Here is a 26918-nt window from a genome sequence, read left to right as displayed (position 1 = left end):
TATCCTCTGAAGATGTATGCTTATAGTTAATTAAAAAACAATCTCTTCGAGGAAACATCAAGTTTCATTGAGATCCTGTATGTGATTGTGTTCGTTTATATACAAAAAAAAACCTTGCTCATAAAGAGCGTTTTGGTGGCCGAGATGTTGCTATTATATTTTTGCTTTTCTTGCATAAAAAACGTGATAATTTTTAGTTTGTTGTACTCTGATTATTTATGTTACAGTTTCTTTACATTAATATGTTTGTGTAGCAAATAAAAAATTTCGAAAATAAATCCTAAAATCTTTGAAATTTTATGCCGAATCTGTTTTTCTTTTGCAGCCATGAGAAATACAAAAAGGAACTTGAATGCTCTAATAAACAGAAGAACTCATCGAAAATCAACAATTTAAAAAACCGTATTTCCCAAAAGTATGTAACTTTCAACCATCGGTGAAAGCATAATTAGTCGTAAAAAAAATAAAAGTCAGAGTTTGGAGGTTCTAATATGATCTACCAATTCGCTATTCTTGCATGCTTGATTGAAATTATCAATTTAATTCGGAACTTTGTTTTTGAAAATCCAAAATAAAAACGGCTGCGGTCCAACAAAACCGTATTTGTATTTGTAAATTGTATTTGTAAATTGTATTTGAAAATTGTATTTAAACGCCACGAAGGGGTAAAAATTGAACAAATTTTGAACCGAAATTACATTCGCATGCTTGCCAAATTCACCCAAATCGCTCTTTGGACTACTCGGCTGATTTTGAAACATCCAATACTTCACTGCCAGAAATGTCTTCACCGAAGCGTGTCAATAGAGCAGGAGACGTGTAGAAAATATTTTCTTTGGGCTTGTTATGATGCTACCTAAATTTAAAAAAAGTAATGAAAAATAAAAATATATATCACGATTCATAGAATTCACAGGTGTAGCCCGCAGCCGTCTTTTTGTGGCCTGCAAAGCCTTTTGCAGAATAACAATATAATTTTTTCTCTTGGTTTAAAAAAAACATAAAAAAAAACTTTATATTTCTTCTTCTTCGTGCGATATTTGACATATTACCTGTGCTTTAACCCATTCGAGACCGATTGCACACTGTGTGTGCAATGGAATTTTTGTGCCTTTGTCAGAACAATCTGTCATTGTGAGTTTACTATTGCTCAGAAAAATAATATTCTTATACCAATGGAATCCTCAAATGTGAGGCAAAATGTGTTGGGAAATGGTTTAAATGAAAATCAAACGACATAAAAGTTATCTAACAGTAAAGTACTATGAGTTCGAATGTCGTGAAAAGGCCTCCGTCTCGAATGGGTTAAGAAAGGCATTGTTTGATAAAATTTTGATATTTGGTTTCTTTATACCTGACTCTGACTCCGCTACATCTACTGGGCATCCAGCACCGGGACGCAACGTATCAGGAACTACGGAGACCTCTGAGCCCTTCGACTCAGTCGCGCCGTTTCCTGCCAGCGACCACAGTCGTCCCGGCTCTGAGTTCATCTGTGGTGAAGGGGTTCTCCAGCCTAAGATTTAAGGCAAGTACGCTACTTTGAACTGTCCTTCTCCTCGTGATGAAATTTGCATTTCCAGGGATCTTCGTTCTCGTTCTGCATCCGATACATCCGAGCCCATCAATGTTTATTACCAGAAAGTTGGTGGTATCAATTCCTGTCTGGTTGACTACCTCCTTGCCACGTCATGCTCCTGCTATGAAATCATCGCCTTTACAGAAACATGGCTAAATGACCGCACCTTATCCAGTCAAATTATCGGCCCAGATTATGCAGTGTTCCGTTGCGATTGAAATCCCCTGAACAGCAAAAAGTCAACTGGAGGCGGAGTTTTACTTGCTGTCAACTTTAGACTCCCGGCTCAGCTTATCGAAGACAGTTCCTGGGACGATTTGGAGCTTTTTTGGATCCGCATTGATCTCGGTGACCGGAAATTGTACTTATGCGTAGTGTACGTGCCTCCCGATCGCTCTAGTGACCTGCTTGTAACTGAGTCTTTCTCGCGGTGCCTATCCAAAGTAAGCTCAATCTGCTCTCCCGAAGATGACATACTTGTTATCGGTGATTTCAACATGCCTGGCTTGAAATGGTGCCCTTCCAATGGCGGCTTTTTGTTCCCAGATCCTATGCGCTCCTATTTCTCGGCTCCTTCCAACATCTTCCTGGACTCTTTGAGTACCGCGACTCTTCGCCAGATCAACAGCTTTGAAAACGAAAACGGCCGTATGCTAGACCTCTGCTTTATAAACGAAGGCTTCAGGAATCCGACTATAGATTTAGCTCCTGCTCCTCTTGTTAAAGTTGTTTCCCATCACCCGGCTTTAGTGGTCTCACTCGATGTCACTAGAGTTAACGCTCCTATAGAGGAAACCGCTCCCTTCTACCAGGACTTCAAAAACGTCGACTACGAAGCTATCTCACCCGTCCTGGATTCTATCGAATGGGAGAACGAGCTCGATATGTCTAATCCCGATGCAGCCGCTGCGATTTTTTCAAATATACTGAACTATATAATTGACCACCATGTTCCGAAACGTAGCTTACCCTCCAACCCACGAGCTCCCTGGGTCACTAATCAGTTGCGACAACTGAAGACGGCAAAAAACCGTGCTCTTCGAAACTTCAGCAAGCACAAGTCCCTCTGCACAAAGGAAGAATACCGCAAGCTGAACACGGCGTACAAAAAAAGCAGTAGGCGTTGCTACCAGAACTATCTCCACCGACTACAGCGTAATTTTAAGACCAACCCGAGATCTTTCTGGAAGTACGTTAAAAATCAGCGGAAAGAATCTGGGCTTCCGTCTCAAATGTTTTTGAACGGCCACACAGCGAACACCGATCTTGAAATATGCAACCTCTTTGCTGAGAGATTTTCTAGCGTTTTCACAACTGGGTCCATTTCCTCAGAGCAACTGGATATGGCTGTAGGAAATATCACACCTCTAGACTCTTCCTTAAACGGTATTGCCTTCGATGACGCAGCCATTTTAAAGGCGACAGCAAAGCTTAAAAATTCATCATCTACGGGTCCGGACGGGATACCAGCTATCTTCTTGAAACGTTTCATGCAACATTTGCTGACTCCCATCTGACATATTTTTCGAGCCTCGCTGGACTACGCAACCTTTCTCTCACTCTGGAAAGAAGCTTACTTGTTCCCTGTTCACAAAAAGGGAAATAAGAAAGATGTGAACAACTACCGCGGAATATCAGCTCTTTGTTCGATAGCCAAACTGTTCGAATTGGTTGTTTTGGACCCGATTTTCTCGTCCTCAAAACAATACCTTTCCAACGATCAGTACGGATTTCTGCCGAAACGATTCACGACAACAAATTTGTTGACTTTTACATCGTTCGTGCAAGATAGCTTCACCATGAAGTCACAAACTGACGCCATCTATACTGATCTGTCTGCTGCTTTCGATAAAGTAAATCACGATATTGCTATTGCTAAAATCGAACGCTTAGGATTCTGTGGATCGCTACTGGACTGGTTTCGAAGCTATTTAACGGGACGAAAGTTATCAGTGCAAATTGGAAATTACTTTTCAAGACAATTCTCCGCTTGTTCAGGTGTGCCCCAGCGTAGCCACTTGGGACCGATAATTTTTGTCATCTATTTTAACGATGTTCTCACTCTCTTGGACGGCCCAAAACTTGCGTATGCCGACGACCTCAAACTTTTCCACACCATCAATGGCCAAGACGATATCGATATCTTGCAAAGGCAGGTCAACACCTTCGCTCACTGGTGTGACACCAACTGCTTGCCTCTGAACCACAGCAAATGTGCGGTCATTTCTTTTTCTCGCAAGCGGAACCCTCTTCACGCAGAGTACACTCTTGGGAACGAAATCATCGCCCGGGTGGACCACATCAACGATCTGGGCGTTATCCTAGACCATCGGCTGGAGTTTAAGACTCATACGAATTACATCGTCGATAAAGCGTCTAGAAGTCTTGGCTTCTTATTTCGCGTAACAAAGGAGTTTAAAGATGTGTACTGCCTAAAAAGCTTGTACTGCAGCATAGTTCGCTCAACGCTTGAATATGCATCTGCAGTTTGGTGCCCATTTTACCAGAACGGAGCTGAACGAATTGAGGCTATCCAGCGGCGTTTCATACGATATGCCCTGCGACACTTGAACTGGTTAGATCCGTTTCGTTTACTCAGTTACGAAAACCGTTGCCGCCTAATCGATTTAGACACGCTTCAAATTCGTCGTAACGCTGCACGTGCTCTAGTCGTAGCGGTTCTTCTTGCGTCGAGGATTGACGCTCCCATGCTGCTGGAGGCTATTCCTCTCAGTGTGCGACCCCGAGGATTAAGGAACCAAAATCTACAGCTCTATGTTCCCATCCGGCTGAATAACTACGGAGCCAACAGCGCTCTTATTGGAATTTTGAGAACTTTCAACCGCTTCGCCGAGTACTTCGACTTCGACGCTTCAAGGACTAATTTCCGAAGAAAAATTTTAATGGTTTCGAGAACTTTGTAGATTTAACTAGTTTTAAACTCATTATTTTATTAAGTTATCATTAGGATCAACATGAGATCCGTTGATGTTTTACACAAATAAACAAATACCAATGGCAACCACTTTCAATTCCAACCGTGGAGAGCTTTCAAGCGATCGTTGGGAACCAGTTTGAATTATGAGGTGCTTTGGAAGGCCTCACCAATTACGAAATCCCTCAGAATAATAAAATGATTATGTAAAAAAAAGAATTTATCTATGTAAATTTTTTCACGAAATTATTTCGAATATTCACACGCAGAATTTAAAAAGCATTAAAAACTTTCGTTTTGGTTTATCGCTGTTTAATTTTTCGTTCATTCCAATATTTTTAAAATAATAAGCAACAAATCTTTGAAAATAACGAAATAACTTTAAATTAAAATTTGTATAGGAACTACAATTATTTGTGAAACCAGTTATGTTTTTAAATGGCATTTTTTTTTTCAAACATTAATATTAAAATTTTCAAAATCGTTTATAAAATATTGAAACCATTCCCAGTAAATATTCCAATTTTCTTATTTTTTCATGAACATTAACAGAATAATGCATAATTATGAAATTTAACTTGCTTTAAATTGGCAACGTTCTAAAGATGCATATCTAACTAAATAATTAATTATTTAAGTATCGTTCTTCTCGTTTTTAACTACATCTATTTTCTCGCTCACATATCTTGTTAAAGAGAAATTTACTTGAATATAAATCTAAGTATATTATTTGTTCTACAGTTTAGTTGAAAAATGCAGGTTATATGGGACAGAACGACAGAACTGTGAAATCGATCATGACGTATCGAGGGCGTTGAACGTGCTCAACGAGGACAACCTACTACAATTCTTGAGAAGTACTAAAATTATCCATAAACTCTAGACATAAGTTAAAAATGTAAACTTTTCTGAAGAGGACGAATGACCAAGTTGATTAAAATTCTCTATAAATAAAAAATATTGAATAGAATAGAATAGTTTACTTGAAAAATAAAATAAACCAAACAAACAGTAATTTCCCTTATCAAATTCAAACTATTTAACAAAAATCTTTTTTTTTGTCATTTATGAAAATTTTTCCAAGGTGCCTGATCAAATCCAAGTTAGATGTAATGGAAAATTAAAAAAAGAACAATGAAATTTCAACCATTTTGGTTAGGTACGGACGAATTACGAGATATTTTCAAATAAAAAAGCGAATGTCCAAGTTCCTTAGAAAAACCTTTGTTTGTGGTTAACTATTATGAAAGTCAAGAAAAATTAAATGCAGAATTTGAAGACAGTAGAGTGTAAAATTAGGAAGACGATTAAATGGACTGTGATTTCATTGTAATTTCACAATATTGAACATGAAATGGATGAATAAAAAAAATTTAAGATCACTTTAAGAAAAAACTTCATATCTACCTGACACATATGGAAAATCGAATGCAGTATGTTTGCCGTTTTAAAATAACTCATCCTTTTTTCTGACAGCTTATAACTTATGTATGTACATTTGAAAATCATTCAATGGATTTTTTAATTATTTGAGAACGAATTCGTTAGAATTCGTTCCAAATCATTGAAATTATGTCAATTTCACTGAAATAAATCTAAACTTGATTGATTAGAAAAATTTTTATGAATTTTTTTCATTTTTATGTGTATCATCTTTAAAAATTAAATTGTATTCGTTTGCTTTGAATACTAAAGAAAAAATTGTTTTGTGGCCCGCATATGGTCTAAACTGTCTATTGATTGCAGACCTCAAATAAGAACGGTTTCTAAATCTCATTCCCGAATTCTTCAAATTTCAATCCCTATTTGTATCATAATTCTCCATTAAAAAATTGTAATTTTGACCCATAGTTTTTAGCATTGGATGTTTGTCCTTTTTTTCAATTATTTATTTTCAATCCGACATGTGAGTCTGAAAAAAAAAAAATTTCGAAGGATGTCTGATTCTGTGTTATCATTTCGAAATCATCGTTATGAAGTTTTTTTATGTTTAGGAAAATTGGGGGTATAATGCCCATGTTAAGAAGAATCTTCTATAATTCGTAAATAAAGAATGCAATCCAGAAATTCGACAAAAGTTTTGAAAGGGGGACTGTGTTTCACCATAAATATATAAACTGGAATACTTAAACCAATAATATAAGTCTTAGTAGTTAAATTATGAAAGGCTTTCTAAAGTACGATTTCATTTCGTAAGGGGCAAAGTGCGCATATGTGTGTACCCAAACGCCTCATTAAACGTTTATTACGTGTATATTGAATAAAGTGCCCAAAAAGTTTTTGACAGGTAAAACACTTGTATTTTACTTCACAGATTGAAAAATGTATTGCTACGCGCAGTGTTGCCAGATATACCGACATCGTTGTGAAAAGTTAATTAAATCTTTATGAAATTCAGGAATCCCAAATATTATTAAAGTTATGTTTGCCAATTTAACATATGAATTTCTTTTAAAGTATTGTGATGAAAATTGTAAATAAATTTAAACAAATATGAAACATTCTTAAATATAAGAGGACATTGCGCGCTTTGCCCTGCCTAGCCTTTTTCATTTAAAATCGCTCAAATAATATAAATAATTGTTGAATTAGGATTTTTTTTTGTTTTTTGATGAATTTGAAGACCCATGTTCATTATAAAAACAGGTGACAGGTGGTTTTTTGCTTTTAGATGCCGTAATTCCTTACGAGGAAAGTTGGAAAATTGCAAGAAAAACTCCTAAAAAAAATTGTTTTCGTTTTTTTTTGTCAAATTTACGTGATATAAAAACTTAGAAGGTCCACAAATGCTTATGAACGCATAAAAGTGTAAATAGAACAAACTGGCGTTTTCAGAAATATTTAAAAATGTTTGATTAGTGAAATACTGATGGTGGCGCATCTTGCCCGCTCTGCGCATTTTGTTCCTAGTTCCCCAATCCTGCAATAAAATTGAGGTGATAATTTCAAATTTGAATGTGGAACAAAATTTCAATAACGGTTGAACACTTTTAAAAAAAAATTCTCTATTCCGAAAATAATGAACCAAACATTGAACATGTATTATGAATTTTATGAAATGAAATAAATTTTCCTATTCTGATCTATAACATATTATAAACTAATAGATGTTCGAAATATTCTTGAATTCCTAAATTTTTACACCTCCCATAACTTTTTAGAGTTGTTTTTGCTGCCAGAAATAGCAATAAAATGTTTGGAAGCGATCCATCCAGTCCTGAATTTGCGCAACAATTTTGAAAATTTGTATGGGAAAACAAAGTTTTTCATTCAAAAATCGCCAGAGATTACAGAAAGTTCCACAAAATATAACTTTGAATGAAAAGTATTTCTTATATCTTGCAGCACAATTCATGTGAAGAAAGCACAAATCTATCTTGTATCTTAGAATAGATATTCGATATTACCTATACATATTTTTTCAAAATATTTTTTTGATTTTTTTTGCTTTTGACAGCTTATTTGAAAGCTGTGTAACCATGAGCTTAGCTTAGCTTAGCTTAGCTTGTTTAACTACTCATATCCACCTTTAATCATTGAACTCGAAATGCTTAATTTACAGGTTTTTGTTTTTAAATCGATTTTAGAGGAATGAAGTATTTTTAACATTTGATTTCAAACTATACATTTCGAATTCCATGATCGCTGGCGTGGCTAAGCAGAACAAGTTCCACGTCGCCAATGGTTGCTACTCCGTGATTAATCGAGGCCATCAATTTTGCACCAGGCATGCATTTTCTCCACGGAGAATCTCCGCGGTGCGGGTTTTCTTAATCCCCGCGAAGTTTCTCTGAATTTCACCACGGAGATGTTTAGCTAACACCACTGGAGAGGAGTTTAAAATTCAACACCAACGAGCGTGAGAATGAGAGCTCTTATGAGCTCCCCACATTCACCACCGAGAAAACCGAACGATCCAATTATTGAAAACGAAAACATTGCAGGCGATTGTATACATTAAGGGGTATTTCGTGTGATAGTATACTTGAAGGGGCAATTCCAATTGGACTGGTAACAAAGAAAAAGTTTGTTTATCTGAAAAAGAAAAATTTACATATCCGTTGCTGTCATCTCATATTTAAGATTTCTATAAATGAAAAATGTTTATTTTGTGAAAGAAAACCTATTTTTTTTAATCATAACAACTTTTTTTAAAGTTCGGGCCAAGTTTTTAATGATACATATGTAGTTTAAGATGCACGTACAATAAAGATTTTTGTAAAAAAAGGTTTCGTATTCATCAGATTGCAACATTTTTTAACCTTATTATACAGCGTTCATAAATTGGTTTTAAAGGAAAAAATGAGTGGTAAAAATCCTAGAAAAAATATGATGTTTTTGAGCGAAGTGATTTTTCGAATTAAAAACAAATGTTTTGGGAGGTTTTTTTACATCAACCAAAATAAATCGATCAACTGATGTATCACTCAAAACGATCAGTTGACGAACACCTGTAAGAATGACTAAGGAATGGTTACCGTCTTATAGCACATTACTTTCAACTTCCAGCTTGCCTTACGTTCGGCAAAGCCAAGTCACCAAAAAACGCAGGTGATTCTCGCCGGTGAGGAAATGTGCCACTCCACGGTGCTCTACGGTGTGAACATTCATGCTCTAATGTGAGGATCTGGTGGCGGTGCGAGTTTGAATTAGTGTTATGACACTCGAGATTTTCGAAAGCAGATAGAGAGTGGTGAAAAACTAACAATCTCTCCGGAGAGTTCGTGGCAATAATAGTGCGGTGTTGAAATTCTCCGGCTCCGTAAAAACCCCACGGAGAAAAGCATCCCTGTTTTGCACAAAGTCCAAAAGAATGGTGCTTGGGATTAGCAGCCATTCTCATTTTACAAAACTGATGCTCTCCCTTTTTTATATGATTTATCTGATTAATAACGGCGCCGGCCACGTCCTAGTAGTCAATGGGGAAAAGGGAAGGATTGTTAGTTAGATACTCTGCAAGTTCAACTAGCAACCTCTCACTCCTGCATACTCCAAAAACTTTTTTTTTTAGAAATAGTCAGAACCAGAGATAAGCTAGTATCATCAACTATGGAAACCGTCTATACGTCTGCGAATCCATATTCAAGTATCCAAGGAAGGAGTTGTGTTAGTTGGTGAAAGGTAAAGATCAGGATCCATTTTGGTAAATGGTGCGATCATGATTTTCCTACACCTCCTATGCTCCTAGACATTTCCTAAGGAAACTCCTATTTCTATGAGGCATTTGATAAACGTCCAACAAAATGGATCGAATAAAATATTGAAGGCAAATCAATACCATCCAAATTTCTTCTTTGATAAACTAGCTCTTTTCCCTAAACGTTATCCCTGTTGAAGCAAAGAGATTTCAACTTAAAATGAAAATGAATTTTCTTTAATATTTAGACACAAATTTTCGTAAATTGTTTTTGAAAACTCTTTGATTCTTTGCTCTCCTTTGCCTCACATTTTAGAAGTCTTGAGACCTTTGATGCTCAAAGAGTACAAATCAATGTTTTAAATAATTAAAACTTTTAAATACAAATAAGTCGCGTGGGAGTCGGACACTCAAACACGTCCTTGCTCGACAAGTGCCGGGCGAACCCGAACTCCTTGATTTTTTTTTAAATAACTGCAATCATGAAAATAAAACTCATAATATTGAATAAAATAGAGAACATTAAAATTGTTAACAAAGGATGTTTCCAGATGCGTAAATGAAATGCCGCAAACACACATCGAGCTGGTTCGCCGTCTTTCAACAAAAACTCTAATGAATATTACTATATTTAGGTGTTTGTATCATTTTCCCTGCACACAAAGTGTACAGTTAAAGTTAATGAAAAGAGAGAGTGAAATTGGCAGAAAACGCGACCGTTCTCGAGCACGGCTTGCTGCGACCCTTCTTGAAAGCTGTGTAACCATGAGAATAAAAAATCTCAAAAAACTACTTTGCACAGGTAGGGAATTTTTTGATTTATATAACCTTTGCAAAAACATTTCATGAAATTGATAAAAGCACTAGCAATCAGAGTCTTTCATATTTAAATATTTTTCAATGAATTCAGATTTTTTGTTTTTAAATGGTCATAATTTTTTTCATGACATACTTAGCTGCTTATCATGTCAGTAAAACATGAAGTTTAAGAATAGTTGAAACCAAAAATCAAAGACCAACTTCATTTCTATCTTATTTGTATTTTCTGGATGATTTAAAGTGCAAAGCGCCGCGGTTGTGGCAAAGAAAATACACAGAAAAAATTGTTGACTATTACGTGTCACTGAAACTGCAACCTTTAAAATAAACCTACCTGTAATTAACAAAACCTGTAATTTTCAATTGTTTTCCTTGAAAGTTAACGAAGATTCATTTATTTTTACAGCAAATGTCCTGTAAAAAAGTTGTACACTGAAAATTCAATGTCACGTAATTTGTTTTTCGACCTGTAAAATTACGGTAAATGTCCTACTCCTTTTTGTTACAGGACATTTGCGTAATTTTACAGGAAATAATTTTTGCTGTGTAACCCGCACATCCATCTTGGTTACCGCGCAATACAGTCCTAACTACTCAATGAGACTTTCAAGGGAACAGAATCGTAAGCAAAGGCACTTACGGTATCCACACACTTAGAAAAATCCACGTAGATTTACATGCAACAACATGGGTAGAAAGGAATCGGGCATTTACGTGTGACTGTAAAACTCATGTAAATTCCCGGTAGCGCTAAAGCATGTCGTTTACTGTACATTTACATTATTTAGCACATCCCATGAATCTTATTGGACAAGGAGTGGTTTCGCAAAATAAAAAAGTCACTGGTTCGAGGCAGAAAAATACTTCTATTTAACTTTGATCACACTTTTTGATGAATAACACCACTTACACCGATCTTCAACTTCCAAATACTGGTTAATTTTCGACGATTCCCCCGACGACGGAAACGGCTGGTGCGATAAGACAGCAGAAAATTGGCTGTAGCACAGTTGGGACTCTGATGTTTTGGGGGTTTAGTATCAGTTTCCTGTAAATAACAGCCAATATTAAGGGTGAAAATGTTAAGTCAATCACAGTTATTATCAATATAGATTTACCTTTAATCAGCAATTAGACAAGTCAGATTGAAAGAAAAACAACTAAATACTTTTGCCAACGCAGAACGGGACGTGAAACGAACAGGAATGAAAACAAAACAAATCTAACAAACTGACGCTGGTGCTGGAATAAGCATGCATTGACATGTAATTTTCATTGAAGAGGCAAAAATGTAAAATTACTTGTCGTGTAAGGTTACATTTTTTTATCTGTGCAGGGTTGAAAGGGAAAATGTCTCGAGCAGCTATAACCATGGCCGTAGGAACGGGGGGGGTTTTGGGGGTTAAACCCCCCCCATGAGGGTCCAAAAAAGCAAGCGAGGTATTCTACTCTAGACTCAAAATTTTAAATTCATAATCAAATTATGATAATAGAGTAAAGATATTCAAGAGTAACTATCTGGACTAAAAACTAATGCAAAAACCTCAAAAATCCATCCCAAGCTTAAAATCTGCTACAGTTTTCAAAATTTTCTCCCTGCTTCATAGAATAAGGTTGTCAGATTTTATTCAGCACGTATCCGGACAAACCCATGCTGTTTTATATTAAAACCTGGCAAAAGCCGGGTATTTGATTTCAAAATTGTCGACCAAAATCCAGGCAATACCGGGCAATTTTGGTCAAAACCTAGGAATTGCTCATCAAAAATCTATAAAAAAAAAAACTTTAAAAAACCTTTCATGATTATTTTTTTGAAACTTGCTGCAAAAATTTTGGACGCATAGTTAAAAAAAAATTTTTTACACAATTTGTTTTTTTTTTTTTAGTTTGATTTAAAAATGAGAATGAAAACAAACCCGGGCAAAATCCGGGCTTTTTCAATGAAATCCGAGAAACCGGTCGGACCGGACTTTTTCCAAATTTTATATTAAATATCCGGGCCAATCCGGTTAAAACCAGGCAATCTGGCAATATGATTATAGAAATTCAGTTCCGAATATTAAATTTTAAATCAACCCATTTTGAAGCTTTTGGTTCCATATTCCCATAACAAAAATTATATTTCGACATATTTTCGTATTTCTGATTCTGTATCAAGTTTAGGATTCTTGATTTTCAGTTCGAGTAATCATAAGAAATTAAGAATGGAAAGCTGCTTTGAAATCCTGGCTCAAATTCGGTTTTACATTTCATATAAAATTTGAATAATGTTTCTCGAAAATCACATGCATTTTCAGTAGATTTCAAATTATAAAAAAAGAAGAATTTTGATTTATATTCATATTCGAAATTCTTAAACTTTATTTTTGCACAAAATTTAAACATACAAAGCTTCTAGGTGGCGATCCAAAATTGAAAACTCAGATTCAGTTTCATCATTTGAAATTCACATTTTTAACCAGATTCACAAAACAGATCAAAAATCAATCATTGAAATGATGAATGAAGATTAAACCAACCCTACAGAATTTAAATAATAGATTCATGAATGAGGGCTCAAAGGCTTGGATAATAAAGTATAACCTTATGGGTTGGTTAGCCTGCCCAGCACCTATGAGAACCCCCCCTCAATAAGCCTCAGGGTCGGCTATCCGCGTTCTAGCTTGCACAAGAAAACACAATGCTTCGCAGAAACGAACTTTCCCGTTTATTGGTTGTTTTGTCGACAAATGGTTTCTCTCCCCGCACTTTCAATCAGACACTTTCAGGGATTTTTCAGTCCTACCTTTGTTGAAGCTGATAGGGTCACCTTGGGTAGCTGCCTCCACACTTCCTCGCTTCCGCTCTCCTTTCCGGACTGCACAGCGGCGCGGGGTAAGTCGTTCGGTCGGTCTTCAGCGCGGCTTCTTCTTTTCTACCCGGACGTTCCGCAACCTTCGGACCACACGGCGTTAACGGCTGCCTGTGGTGGTAAGTATCGTACCCGGTTGAGCTGAGGCCTTCCGGGGCTTGCCTTGTGTAGCGGTAGGTTTGCCTCCGGATTCGTAACGCCTCACGTCCTCCGAACTCCAAAATAACAAATCGGTAAACAAAAAGGGGTCCTGTTGGCGCAATGGGACAAAACAAGAGCGGATTAGGTTTTTATTCCGGAGGGCCTGTCCATGGTTCTATGGATTCCGGGGCAGCGATCACTTCTCACCTGGTTACGATGTGCTATGACACTACGTGTGCACTTATGCGAACTCAGTACCGTATCGTTTGGCTGTTCTTTGTGGAGTGATCGCATTAGCTGTCGGCCATTGCCCCGGACTTTCGGCTCCATCCTGGAATTCCGCCCCATTGCGCCTTTTTCGAAGCCCGCCTATGGCTGCCCATCTATGCGTTTTAATCAGCGCCCTCTGTTGGTCAGCATATTGCCCGTCCATTACCTTGGCCATTATTTGTCTATGGCGTCGGTGGTGTAAGGTACGGTTCGCCTCCACTCCACACAGCGCTTCCTGTGCACATTTACAACTACTACGTTGATTCTCACTGATCTTGGGCTTCTCACACAACGTACTGGTTACAAAAGTTCTAATCTAGAAGTAAGATTCCTAAATCAAATTTTTTGTACATTTCAAAAATCGTTTAGAAATTTGGAAACAGATTCAAAGTTCAATTGAATGAGTTTTTCAATCAACATAAAATAGTTGAGAAATTCAAGAGAACATGAACTTAAAAATTTGCTTGTCAATTCCATTTCCAAATATCATATTTTCAATCAGAATTAGTTTGTACAATTGTATGTACTGAAACTGAAATTGAACACTGAAAATCACAAATCTAAACTTAAGTAAATTTTCAAAGTTATGATTCCTGCAAAATATCCCAAATTATATTTTAAAAAAATCATCTACAAGATTTTTGATCATGGAGATGATTCTTCATGAAAAATATTTTCAGTTAAAGAAACGTGTACCTGATCTTCACTTAAAAAATCTGCATAAAATACTTAATTTTTTCAGTGTATTAATATTGCAGTTTTTAAAGCCTAATTTCAAACTAAAATCATAAATTTAGTTCAAGTTTGCATCAAACATATTTAATCCGAAATTTTTTATCTCTTACTGTTTTTTATTTTGTAAAATTTTATTTATTTTCATCAAAGGTTAAAATCTTAGAATTTGCAAAACAGTTTAGAAGATAAAGCTTGTTTGATTTGAGTATAGAATAAGTTTTTTTTTTAAAGAAATTGAAGGCTACCCTAAAAAGAACTTATTTTATGCTCAAATCAAATAACTTTGATCTTTCAGACTTTTAAACAAATTCAAAAATTTTAACCACCGATGAAAGCAAATTTTATATTTTGGCTTCATTATAAAAATTTAGCTCACCCTTTAGGCTAAGGACCACTGTTTTAAAGTTACTTTTTTAAGGTTTTTTCAAATGACACTTTATCATCCTTGTGGCATTCGTGTCTTCTCTAAAGTTACGATTTCATACAAAAACTATTAATGAGTACTTCAAAATGAATAATTATCTAGTTACATCATCTAGTTTTTTTTATTCGTGTGTTGTTGAGCAAAAATTCATAGGTAAAAATAAGTCACCCAACCCCATAACCCCCCCCCCCCCATGAGTCGGTTCTTCCTACGGCCCTGGCTATAACCATATAGTTGACTATCCAAGATAGCGTGCAAATAATCGATACTTTGTATATAAATCTTTAGCTTATTTATACAATTACTACACATATGTCATAATTTAGCTTATGCTTATTTTCTGGTGGAAATACTTGTGGAATATACCAAATTTTGGAGAGTATATAAGTATTTGAAAAAGTGTTCAATTGAAGAAATAAAAATTTATAATTTTAAATCGTAATCAAGCTTGAAATAGTAATAAACGTGTAGATATGTATTCGAAAATAGAAAATTCAGTATACTTGAAAGAAGAATCAAACATATATGCGTGTAATTATGTCAAAACAAATTCAAAACCAAATCGAAAAAATAAGAAAGAATTTTGAAGCTATTATTATTGTTGTTTTGTTTTTTACCTTCTCAGTGTGTACAAATATTTATTGTATTTTTATAATTATTCACGATAAATAAGTTTCCAAAGTAATTTTATTCGGAGATTTAAAAAAACAAAAGATGTGTTAAGATAGGGTTGCCATCTGTCCCGCAAAAGCGGGACATTTCCCGCTTTTTTGTTGAATGTCCCGCCGTCCCGCTTTTTCCTCAAAATGTCCCGCTTTTTTTTCTTGAAAAACTTTTAAAAAGTGTACTGACTTCCGCAGCAAAAAATCAAACTTTAGCATCAATTTCAATTCATTGGTACAACAAGGAAAATTTTTTAAATACGTCTTTTTTCTCAAAATAAGCAGAATTTTTCATTGTTTATATAAGACAATACTGAATAACTCTAAAATTACAGTAAGATTCAGTTAAGTGTTCTTGGACCACGTTCAACCAATGTAATGTAAATTTTAACTTTAATACATGCTTCCAAATGATTATAGTAGGGATCAGCATTTTTTGGTGCTTATGTTTCAATTATTGTTTTAGGATGATTTTGGCGTCCTGAATTCGAATCATTTGTCCGATTTTGTCTATAAGCTATTGTTTTAGTTAAATGGCGTGTGGGAATTTTGAAATTGACCAATATTGGGTAAAATCGATCATTGATAACTGATGAAATGAACCAACAAACCTACTTTAAAAACTAAAACTGATTTTAAATCCTTTGAATATCCTCCATCTTATCAAGGATTCGGATTGTGTTTAGATATTCTATATTCAAATATACATTGCTTTAAAAAGATTAAACTCTACAATTTTTAGAAATTTTATAAAGATATCATTTCTTAAACTGCTGAAAAAAGTGAATATTTTATATTGAAGATTTTAAATTATTTGAGAACTTCGTTGAAGACTGCAAAATGATTTTTAAGAAATATCGAAGATTTAATTTGGGTAAATATTTCCTAAAAATGTTGTCAAAATCCCATTTTTCAAAAAATTGGAAAAAATAAACAATAAGAAAACTTCTATAACTTTTTTCTGTTAAGTAAAAAAGACTCGCGGTCTTCGAGAAAGCTGATCATTGATTTAAAAACTTCAATTTCCAAAGAACATTATGTTATACAGTTTTGCCAAAAAATGCACAAATTTATTAAATGAGTTTTTATCTATTTATCACTTTTTTCGACTCAATGGTCCAAAATATTCAATGATGGAAGTTTTCTTGAGTTTTTGAATTTTTAAAACTAATTTGAAATGTATTTGTTCAAATATTTTTACGTTGTATTAAATTCGCCGTTCACATATAGGACTTGAAATTTTCTCTCTCTAATAACGTATTAATTCGCGTGCCTTGCAAAAAACCGTGTAAATAGAAGCCGTGTTAGAAAAACACAGCAAAATAAATGCGCGTAAAAAATCTTAGTGTACTTTTTAGGAATAGCTTTGACTGATGGTTAAAGTATAAGTTTGGCTTTTCAATTAAGCTTCTTTTTTAAGAATTTTTTGAATGTCCCGCTTTTTTCGGCTGTGTCCCGCTTTTTTTTCGAAAAATGTCCCTCTTGTTTCTGAAAGTATCTGGCAAGCCTACACAGAAAGAAAAATGTAATCTTACATTGCACGTTTTTACATCTTCGCCACAAAAAATATGAAAAAGAGTATAACATCTAAAGGCTAATATGAACTTTACATGTCACCGCATGCGAAATCCAGCGTCAACGTCAGTTTGCTAATTCTGTTTTGATTTCGTTCCTATTGGATTCTCAACGCAGACGAACTTCATCAATTTCTTGTTCAATCTGGTCGTGTGCGCTAATTTGATACAAACAGAGGTAAGAAATATCAGTAAACAATACCATATTTTCAAACTAACAACTTTCTTTGGCAGGAAATCGATGGTGTATGATGCGATGGAGTTAAATGTAAAATCATTGCCTCAGCCTTCTCTTCCGTCGTCGGGAGAATCGGGTGACAGAAAATGTCACGATAACTATAATTTTTCCATACCTTTTTCAAAGTGTTTAGTTCAAGTGTTTATTTTCAAATAGTGGGTTCAAAAACGCGAAATAAATCTTTTTTTCTGTAAAAATCCAGTTTTTTTTAAATACGTATAATATTCCCTGACAAAATACGATAAACATAATGTAAACCTACAGTAAACAACAACATTGAGTGCTCATGAAAATTTACATGAAGTATACCGGTTTTTCGCACGTAAATAGCCGATTCCTTTCTACCCATGCTGTTGCATGTAAATCTACGAGGATTTTTCTAACTGTATATGTTAAGATAAGGGGGAGGGAGGCTCGAAGGGTTCGAAGTTTCAACTGAGTAGTATATTCTAAATTTGGATACCCAAAATGGAATTTTTAATATAAAGTTTGTGTTTTCCAACTGGTATCGGCTTCCCATTCGTACATTCCCTAGTCATCAACCTTTTGCGATTGGATCTGTAACGGTACCCTCAAATACCCTGAAACTCATACCGGCAGCAAAGATGATTTCACTTCTCGAAACATAAGCTCATAACCATCGTTGCTCTACGCTGGTTTTCCGATAAAACGATCGCACAAAATCACGATTCGGTCATCGACCACCACACAGAGAGCTCAGTATATTTAGTACACTGCACAACAATGCAATAAGTATAGTAATGAACCCATTGTTATTGAGCCCCAGTCAGAGTGGTGTTATGCAGATGTATTACAAGTTATGAAAGAACATGGTGAAAAGGCCAAGAGCTCTCGGCCAAAGGAAGCAACGAAAAAAATGTTCTCTCACTGACTGCATTGGAAGAGGTAATTCAACTGCTGCTGTTAGTTGAAGGTGGCGGTTGTTTTTTTTTTCAATGCGCTTCCACTCCACGTGTTTAGGCACGCGGGCAGTTAACATGATTCACTGCGTTTGATGGCGGCTAATGAGAGGTATGAACAAGTTAAGAAGGGGCCAAAACGAACACCCTTCAACTCCACTTCAGTACAAGATGGTGTAAAATACCTCGAAGATTAAGGTTAAGAGGTGTGTGCCTTCTTACAAGTTCCTGTTAAAAAAGTTCTCAAATGAATTCATATAAATTTTTAAAAAAATTATAAAAGGTTTGGAAACAAAGAGTTTGAAATTTCTTTTTTAACATTCAAAACATGTTTATATTTTCGATAAGAATTGATACACTTTTGTTGTGATTGAAATAACAGTGTTTAAGTGCTATTTCCCTAAAGACATAATTGTATACTTCGATATGAAACCATCTGTATCAATATCAACACCAAGCAGCTGTTCGCAAATGGCGATGTGGCTGCTAGTAGGTTAATCTCCTGCAATAATGGAGTCATAACCATAAATTGGCACCACGACCACGACGCGATCAATCTATGGCAGTCGTGTTCCGATCGATATTAAATGCTACACGATTCTAGCAACTGTTTTTTTTTTCTAGATCGTTGGATTTTTTTACGATATTGATAATAAAACACAATCTGCATAATACATCATCAGTTTTGATGAGAAACTGTGTCGTGCTCGCTGGATTAATCAAAAACACGATGGAAAAGAGCACATAATAAATCACGTGTTTGAATCAAACCTTAAGAACTTTAATCCTCATTTGTGATATGGAAGATATCGAAATTTAAGAAATTAGAGAACAGTTTTTCTGACTTTTACGGTTGACGAATATAGGAATTCTAATGGATAACGATTTTTGACCATAATTATAAAACGAATCAGAATTAAATTTTAATATTTATAATTCATCCATACCTGAATTCCTGATTTTATTGAATTAGGAAAGCACTCATTAGACTATATTTACCGTCAACAGGGTATCATGCTACAGCGGGGTTAGAAGCAAATTTTGTATATCACAGTGTACATAAGACTGGTCAGAATCGAGCCAAAAATGTACCTATCAAACGGTTAGGGTTTCTTTTAGGCCCAATAGCAACTGTGCAAATTTTGGTGGCTCTAGGATTTGAAACAGGCCGTAGCTGGTGCGGAAATTAGTATGGAAAAAGTGACTTTTTTGTTAAAAAATTCCTACAGCCTTACTGCCACAATAAGCTCAAATTCTTCAAGCTGCATCTTATTGCTGAAAAATCCAAGAAAAGCTTTGCTGAAGATCGTGACCCTCCAAGATGCGTCAATCAAAAGTTATGATGATTTCAAAATTGAATAATTTAATTTCATTTTTTTTTCACATCGTTTCAAATGGCACCCTGTACTAAATTTGAGATAGCAGTATGGGAGCCATTATACGTTGGAAACTAGCCGGCGTGTTTTCCCATATGCAGAAGTTTTTTCATGTCATGGGTTGGTTCGAATTTTGTGAATGTTGGCATAAAGGGTTTTTTGGGCCGAAAATTGTTTCTGATAAATTAAAAAGCCCTCCCACCTAGATATTAAATCGGCGTTGAATATCCCACAAGTTGTTCATTTTCCCCGTGATTAATATCAAATTTGGTAAACATTATATGATTTTAATCGCCGTAATTTGTATGATTATAATTTTAATGTTCAGCGGAATGAACGGACACATAAGTTTTTCAAGGTTTTTCAAATTTGAATGTTCTGTGTGCGTAAGCCTGGTTGTATGGTCACTTTTAAGACCTACATGAATTGATGTTAGAAAATAATAGAATAACTGAGATTTGTTTTTTTGTAATTCTTTGTTTATTCAAAATTGAGAAAAAAAATTACTCTAATACAGCAAAAAAAGAAAATTTAATCAATTGAAGGAAGAGGCGAAGAGTAGGCGATGTTCCTAGAAAGTGGACGTAGTTTTTTGACAGCGAAATTTTTCGTGAAGAAATTCATCCAAGCAAAGAATTTTGAATCAGTGGATTTCTAATGCAAACTAGACACGGCGAGACCATTCTTAAGCGGCTACGACTTCAACCGAACAAGACCAGGCCCGGGATGGAAATCGCGAAATCCGAATTCAGGAAAAGCTTACATTCAGAAACCAACTGGAATAACAGATAAGCACCAAACTCTTTACCTGAAAAGTGGAGTTATTGCTAAATCGGTTTTTAATTTTTAAATAAAACGCCTAAAATAAGAAAATCTGTGAAAATATTGTAAGTTATAGTTTAATTTCAATAATCAAGTTTTAAAATTTTGATTTTCACTTTTACCGTCTACTGTCTACTCATCCCGACAAAAACTAACAAATTCTTCAGTGGTCCATCGTCCAATTCCAAATGAACAAAATTACATCAAAAAGAAAAACGACACCTGTAGTGACCTGGTGCAAAACTGAGCATAAACGAATACGCTATCAATTTCAACAATAACTAAGTAGATAAAGTTTAACAATTTAAATTTTTAATACACAATTGATTTGTTAGGTTATTTTAATTTAAAAAAATACGAAATGTGAACATAAAATCATTCGTAATGTTACCATTTTTAAAGGTAACCTCAAATGACTCAACTACAGAAGATTGCACAAGAAAAAGGTTTATGTGGAACAAACGAAACAAGGATTTAAAAAATCTAGAACTGTAAGCTTGCAAGTATGCAACGTTTGATTTTTACTTATATACGTTTAGAAGGCCCATGTTTTAAAAGTGATTTACAACAATAATTTAATGTAAAAAAAAATTAAAACAGTTTTTTTAATCTTTTGATTTTACTTATGATATCGTTATCAAGTTTGATTTAATATATTTTTAATTTGGATAATGTTATTGATAATTTTCAAATCAATATGGTCATAGTTAAGCAACGCATCGTACTATTTTCATAAAAATAATTGACTACCTAGAACATTCAATACAATTTTGAAAAAAGTCTGATTATATTATAAGAAAAATCCATAAGTTTATTTTTTGTGTTGAAGTTTCACAAAAAGTTCATAATGTTTCTATTTCGCTTGTAAAAGTGTCGCTAGTAAAACTGTAGTAACAAATATTATGTAATATTAAAAAATTAAAAGTAGTGCTTCTTTTTCGTTGAATCAACAAAATATATCATCTATTACAAACCGGATGCTTAAAAAGTTTTTTTCCAATTTACCCTATTTTACGGTACTCAATTTCTACTATCAATGTGGATTTAATTCAAGATTTTCACAGAAGAGAAGTTGAAAAAAATCAAATTGTATAAACTTCATGCTCTTAACTTTACCACTGCAAAATTTTACACAAACATTAACGAATACCTTTGGGTTTAATATTCTAATTATTTACTTCCAGATTGTAATTAGCATTTTATCAAAGGTCTATTGATTCGATCAAGTTACAAAAGAGTAACAATTTTTCAACGTTGAAATTTAATCATTAAAAGTTATAAAACATGAATTTACAGATGTTTTCAAAATGTATCAAAGGTATATTTTTAAGTAAAATAAACTTCGTGCTACCCTGAATTCAATGAACCGTCACAAGCTTTGCTAAGAATCTAAAAATGACTCAATAATTGTTATTTACTATTTGACATTGATTTTCTTTGAGGATCTCCATGTTTTAAACATCTGTGTGTATATAAAATTTTATGTTTTTTTATTTGGGTTGTGTCAGAGTAGGGAATGAGAAACCCCCCTACTTCTGTATTTTTCAAAGATGGGAAAGATCTTCAGTGCAGTGAATAAACATCTTTTCTTAAAATAATGTTGCAATAACGGCCGGATCTCCAGGATAATCTCGAAGTTTTTTGTGACACTTTACAATGAAAATGAAGTTTTTATTTTCCAATAATTCAATATAATGACAAAATAAGGTTTCGTTACATGGCGAATTCGATAGGGAATAATTAAATTTTGACTTCAGTTTTGAAAAATGCTGAATCGAATTCTAAGAATCAGAGTTATTTAAAAATAAATGTGTTTGATCTTTTTTTTGCTGATTCTTACGTAAAAAAAAGTTTACTCCCATATCTTTTTTGACTTTCTTTCAGAAAGGTATAGTTATCGGTCGATTTGGGAGATCTTTAATTATGGGTCTTAGATATACCTTTATAGGTACCTATCGAACCAGCTCGACGAGTTCAGACGATGTCAGTGTATTTGTGTGTATTGGTGTGATTTTTTGTAAACTTTGTTCCACACGTTTTTACAATCTATTCATGAATCATGCTTCCGAAAATCAATCATTTTCACTGAGCCATGCTTGACTACATTCAGAGCCTAAAAATCAAAGCAGTCAAATTTTCCTTCTTCAACCAAATCATACAAACAATCATGCATGACAACGACGCTTCTGTATTTGAAACACTTTTGCGATACATGATGAGGTAAAAAAGGACGCAGACTATCAGCAACGAACGTCTCGATGCTGATTTCCTTCCCCTAACGACTTTCAACCTTTAGGATCATAACTGATATGTATCAGTTCTGAGCGATCTATGTAGGCTATCAGATGATTTTTTATTTTTCGTTTTGCCTAGAAGGACAAAATCATGACTAGGTAACCGCAATGAACTGTCCAGCATGTGCTACAGCTTTTTTGAACATGTGGTCCTGGTATTTATTCAGATTTTTCCTTTTGAAACATTAATGATCGTCTATCAATAACGAGCATTATCAACAATGATGCGAGGATAGACGTTCGGGAATGATTGAGGGAGCGACGTTCAAAATGTATCACCAAGTATGTCGATCACCGTCGATTAGCCACGTGACGAATAGCAACGGTAGCCTCCGGTGGGGCATGGTATATCTTCTTGTATGAAGTTAGTGTTGATTTTCGACATATATTCAATGGGTACTTTTACCACGTGCGTATCACAGCACTCGGAGGTAGCATCATTCTAGCTAGAAACCATTCCTGATTGCTTTTCTTGAGCGATTTTCCGACCACTGTATGAATATCATCAAAAAAATCTAGATCTCGTCCATCGGTCGGTCGTTACCGATTTGTTCAACCAATTAGCAGACTTTTAATTAAAAAAATCCCCTCGGGAAAGCATAAGATAATATCAGCATCTAAACTTTGACTAGAAAAAGTTCTCCGATGGGTAAGATAATGAGAGGGGGGAAAGCGCGCCCGTTTACACTGTTCAGTAGAATTATTTTCAGGCTTTTTCTTTTTGATTATCTCATCGCTAGTTAGGAGGGTCATTTTTTATCTCCAGGGTTGATTTTATGTTTTTTTTTTCATCTTGTACAAAGAATAGAACGTAGGTTTTTATTTCGCTGATTGGTGTTTCCACAATTGTGGTGTTTCCACAATTTCTTGAATCGTGTAAGGTATCACTTACCTAGACAAAGAAAAAATATCAGAATCCTTACCCCTACTGGCTCTAAACGCGCTCCCCTATCAATGATGAAAGCTTGTTCCGATCGCAATTTACATAATAATAGCTCGGTAAAATGATCCACACTGCCAGCAGGTGCAAACTTCAAAACAATTCCGAGCGAAATAGAAGCAACAAAAAAAGCTCGGCATATGTTTTATGAATGCAGACAGAGATCGGATCATCGGATCATGATCAGTGAGTACAGAAGTGCAAAATCTTCACCTTGAAATAAAACACTCTCGGCTGAAGCTAAACATGACAACAACAACAAACCACAAAAAAAACGGTAGCAAATCCACACTGAATGGGCCATAAAAACGCGTTCCAGTGAGAGTGGTAATTAATTTCATTTGCGATTAGATTTTCCCTAAAGTTTTCTTTTCAGGCAGTAGAAAAAAGTAGATTTTTTCCACTAAATGATGCCACAATTTGCAGCGAAGCGAAAGTAAGTGATGATAATTATGCTCAACTTGTGGGTTAATCGCATGAATTCTCCGCTGGCGGTAAACATTCGCTAAAATTTGAATTGTTTTCCAACTATAAAATTAAGATGAAATCTGAAATTTGAAATCTGGATCTGGAATCTCAAATTTGAAATCTCAAATCTGAAGTCTAAAATCTGAAATCTGAATCTGAAATATGAATCTGAAATCTGAATATGAATTCCGAATCTGAAATCTGAATCTGAAATCTGAATCTGAAATCTGAATCTGAAATCTGAATCTGAAATCTGAATCTGAAATCTGAATCTGAAATCTGAATCTGAAATCTGAATCTGAAATCTGAAATCTGAATCTTAAATCTGAATCTGAAATCTGAATCTGAAATCTGAATCTGAAATCTGAATCTGAAATCTGAATCTGAATCTGAAATCTGAATCTGAAATCTGAATCTGAAATCTGAATCTGAAATCTGAATCTGAAATCTGAATCTGAAATCTGAATCTTTAATCTGAATCTGAAATCTGAATCTGAAATCTGAATCTGAAATCTGAATCTGAAATTTGAATCTGAAATCTGAATCTGAATCTGAAATCTGAATCTGAAATCTGAATCTGAAATCTGAATCTGAAATCTGAATCTGAAATCTGAATCTGAAATCTGAAATCTGAATCTGAAATCTGAATCTGAATCTGAAATCTGAATCTGAAATCTGAATCTGAAATCTGAATCTGAAATTTGAATCTGAAATCTGAATCTGAAATCTGAATCTGAAATCTGAATCTGAAATCTGAATCTGAAATCTGAATCTGAAATCTGAATCTGAAATCTGAATCTGAAATCTGAATCTGAAATCTGAATCTGAAATCTGAATCTGAAATCTGAATCTGAAATCTGAATCTGAAATCTGAATCTGAAATCTGAATCTGAAATCTGAATCTGAAATCTGAATCTGAAATCTGAATCTGAAATCTGAATCTGAAATCTGAATCTGAAATCTGAAATCTGAATCTGAAATCTGAATCTGAAATCTGAATCTGAAATCTGAATCTGAAATCTGAATCTGAAATCTGAATCTTAAATCTGAATCTGAAATCTGAATCTGAAATCTGAATCTGAAATCTGAATCTGAAATCTGAATCTGAAATCTGAATCTGAAATCTGAATCTGAAATCTGAATCTGAAATCTGAATCTGAAATCTGAATCTGAAATCTGAATCTGAAATCTGAATCTGAAATCTGAATCTGAAATCTGAATCTGAAATCTGAATCTGAAATCTGAATCTGAAATCTGAAATCTGAAATCTGAAATCTGAAATCTGAAATCTGAAATCTGAAATCTGAAATCTGAAATCTGAAATCTGAAATCTGAAATCTGAAATCTGAAATCTGAAATCTGAAATCTGAAATCTGAAATCTGAAATCTGAAATCTGAAATCTGAAATCTGAAATCTGAAATCTGAAATCTGAAATCTGAAATCTGAAATCTGAAATCTGAAATCTGAAATCTGAAATCTGAAATCTGAAATCTGAAATCTGAAATCTGAAATCTGAAATCTGAAATCTGAAATCTGAAATCTGAAATCTGAAATCTGAAATCTGAAATCTGAAATCTGAAATCTGAAATCTGAAATCTGAAATCTGAAATCTGAAATCTGAAATCTGAAATCTGAAATCTGAAATCTGAAATCTGAAATCTGAAATCTGAAATCTGAAACCTGAAATCTGAAATCTGAAATCTAAATCTGAAGTCTGAACCAGGAATCTGAATTTGAATCTGAAATATGTCATTGATTTGCTAAAATCTAAAATTAAATTTAAACTTATACCTGGAATTGGAATCTGAAATCTGAAATCTGATTTCTTCATCCGAAATGGGAATTTTTCTTGCAAAAAATCGAGTTGAATTTTTTATCTTAAATTGGATTTAAAATTTCTTTAGTCAACAAATTGAAACAGATTTTTACGTCAAGCTTTCCGTGTTAATGAAAAAACTGGCGAGAAGCTGAAGAAGCACATAGTCCAAACAGAAGTGCCTCTTCAAGATGCTGCAATAAATTACTTGAGAACTTCCGTTTAATTCAACAAGTCTCTTGGTGGCATGACCTTGTACCTACTTAAGCTTGATGCTTAACTCAAGAGGAAGGCTCCCTTGGCAGTTGACGTGCGAGAATGGAGGCAATAAATTAAACCGAAATCCCAAACTTCTGTTAAAAAATTTCAAAAGGGCTAAAAAAATTTCGCACAGGAAGTTGCATAGCTGATAGTTTTCTGTTAATGTTTTCTCAATGGAATCAAATCTGCAAAACTAAATGATTAAAATTTTTATAATCATTAATGTGCTCTTTAATTACAGAGAAGGAAATTTTATCATCTCTCCCATAAGAGGCAATTAATTGTGGCGCTCAGAATCTCGATGGAGGACACCGTGGCTCAGAAACTTTAAGGCGGCTCGCGTGGCCACTCTTCTTGTACACGTTTCAATTACCGTTCAAATTTATGACTTCCTTGTTCCAGCTAGATCAAAACCATTTTTTTTTGCTCTCTTGATGCTAAAGATTAAATCATGACACCGCCATCCATTAGACAGAGGTAGCTTTTTCCTCTCTCTTGGGAAATAAAAAAAGACGATTATGATGATTCTATCGAGCAAGAACATCGGCTGTCCGACTAAATCTGACGGGGCGCGAAATATTGCTGCCGTTGCTGGAGGGATGGATGGAAAACTGAAAGCGAGAATGAGTCAATTAAAGCCGGCAAATAGCGACAT

The 26918-nt window shown here is 34.6% G+C and overlaps 1 protein-coding gene and 1 long non-coding RNA gene across 2 annotated transcripts in view; one reads left to right on the top strand and one right to left on the bottom strand.

The window, feature by feature from the left end:
• The window catches only part of LOC129754543 (uncharacterized), a 272344-nt gene that overhangs the window by 157420 nt on the left and 88006 nt on the right, over nucleotides 1–26918 (top strand). The window lies entirely within an intron of this gene.
• Nucleotides 11389–13739, bottom strand: LOC129754546 (uncharacterized). Its single transcript, XR_008739038.1, has 3 exons — nucleotides 13670–13739; nucleotides 13256–13571; nucleotides 11389–11518 (listed from the first exon to the last, which is right to left on the bottom strand). It is a non-coding gene; the product is annotated as an uncharacterized LOC129754546 (long non-coding RNA).

Source organism: Uranotaenia lowii, chromosome 3, assembly GCF_029784155.1.
Source record: "Uranotaenia lowii strain MFRU-FL chromosome 3, ASM2978415v1, whole genome shotgun sequence".
NCBI lineage: Eukaryota > Metazoa > Arthropoda > Insecta > Diptera > Culicidae > Uranotaenia > Uranotaenia lowii.
Note: the sequence above shows the minus strand (reverse complement) of the source record. Positions and strands in the feature narration are given on the sequence as shown.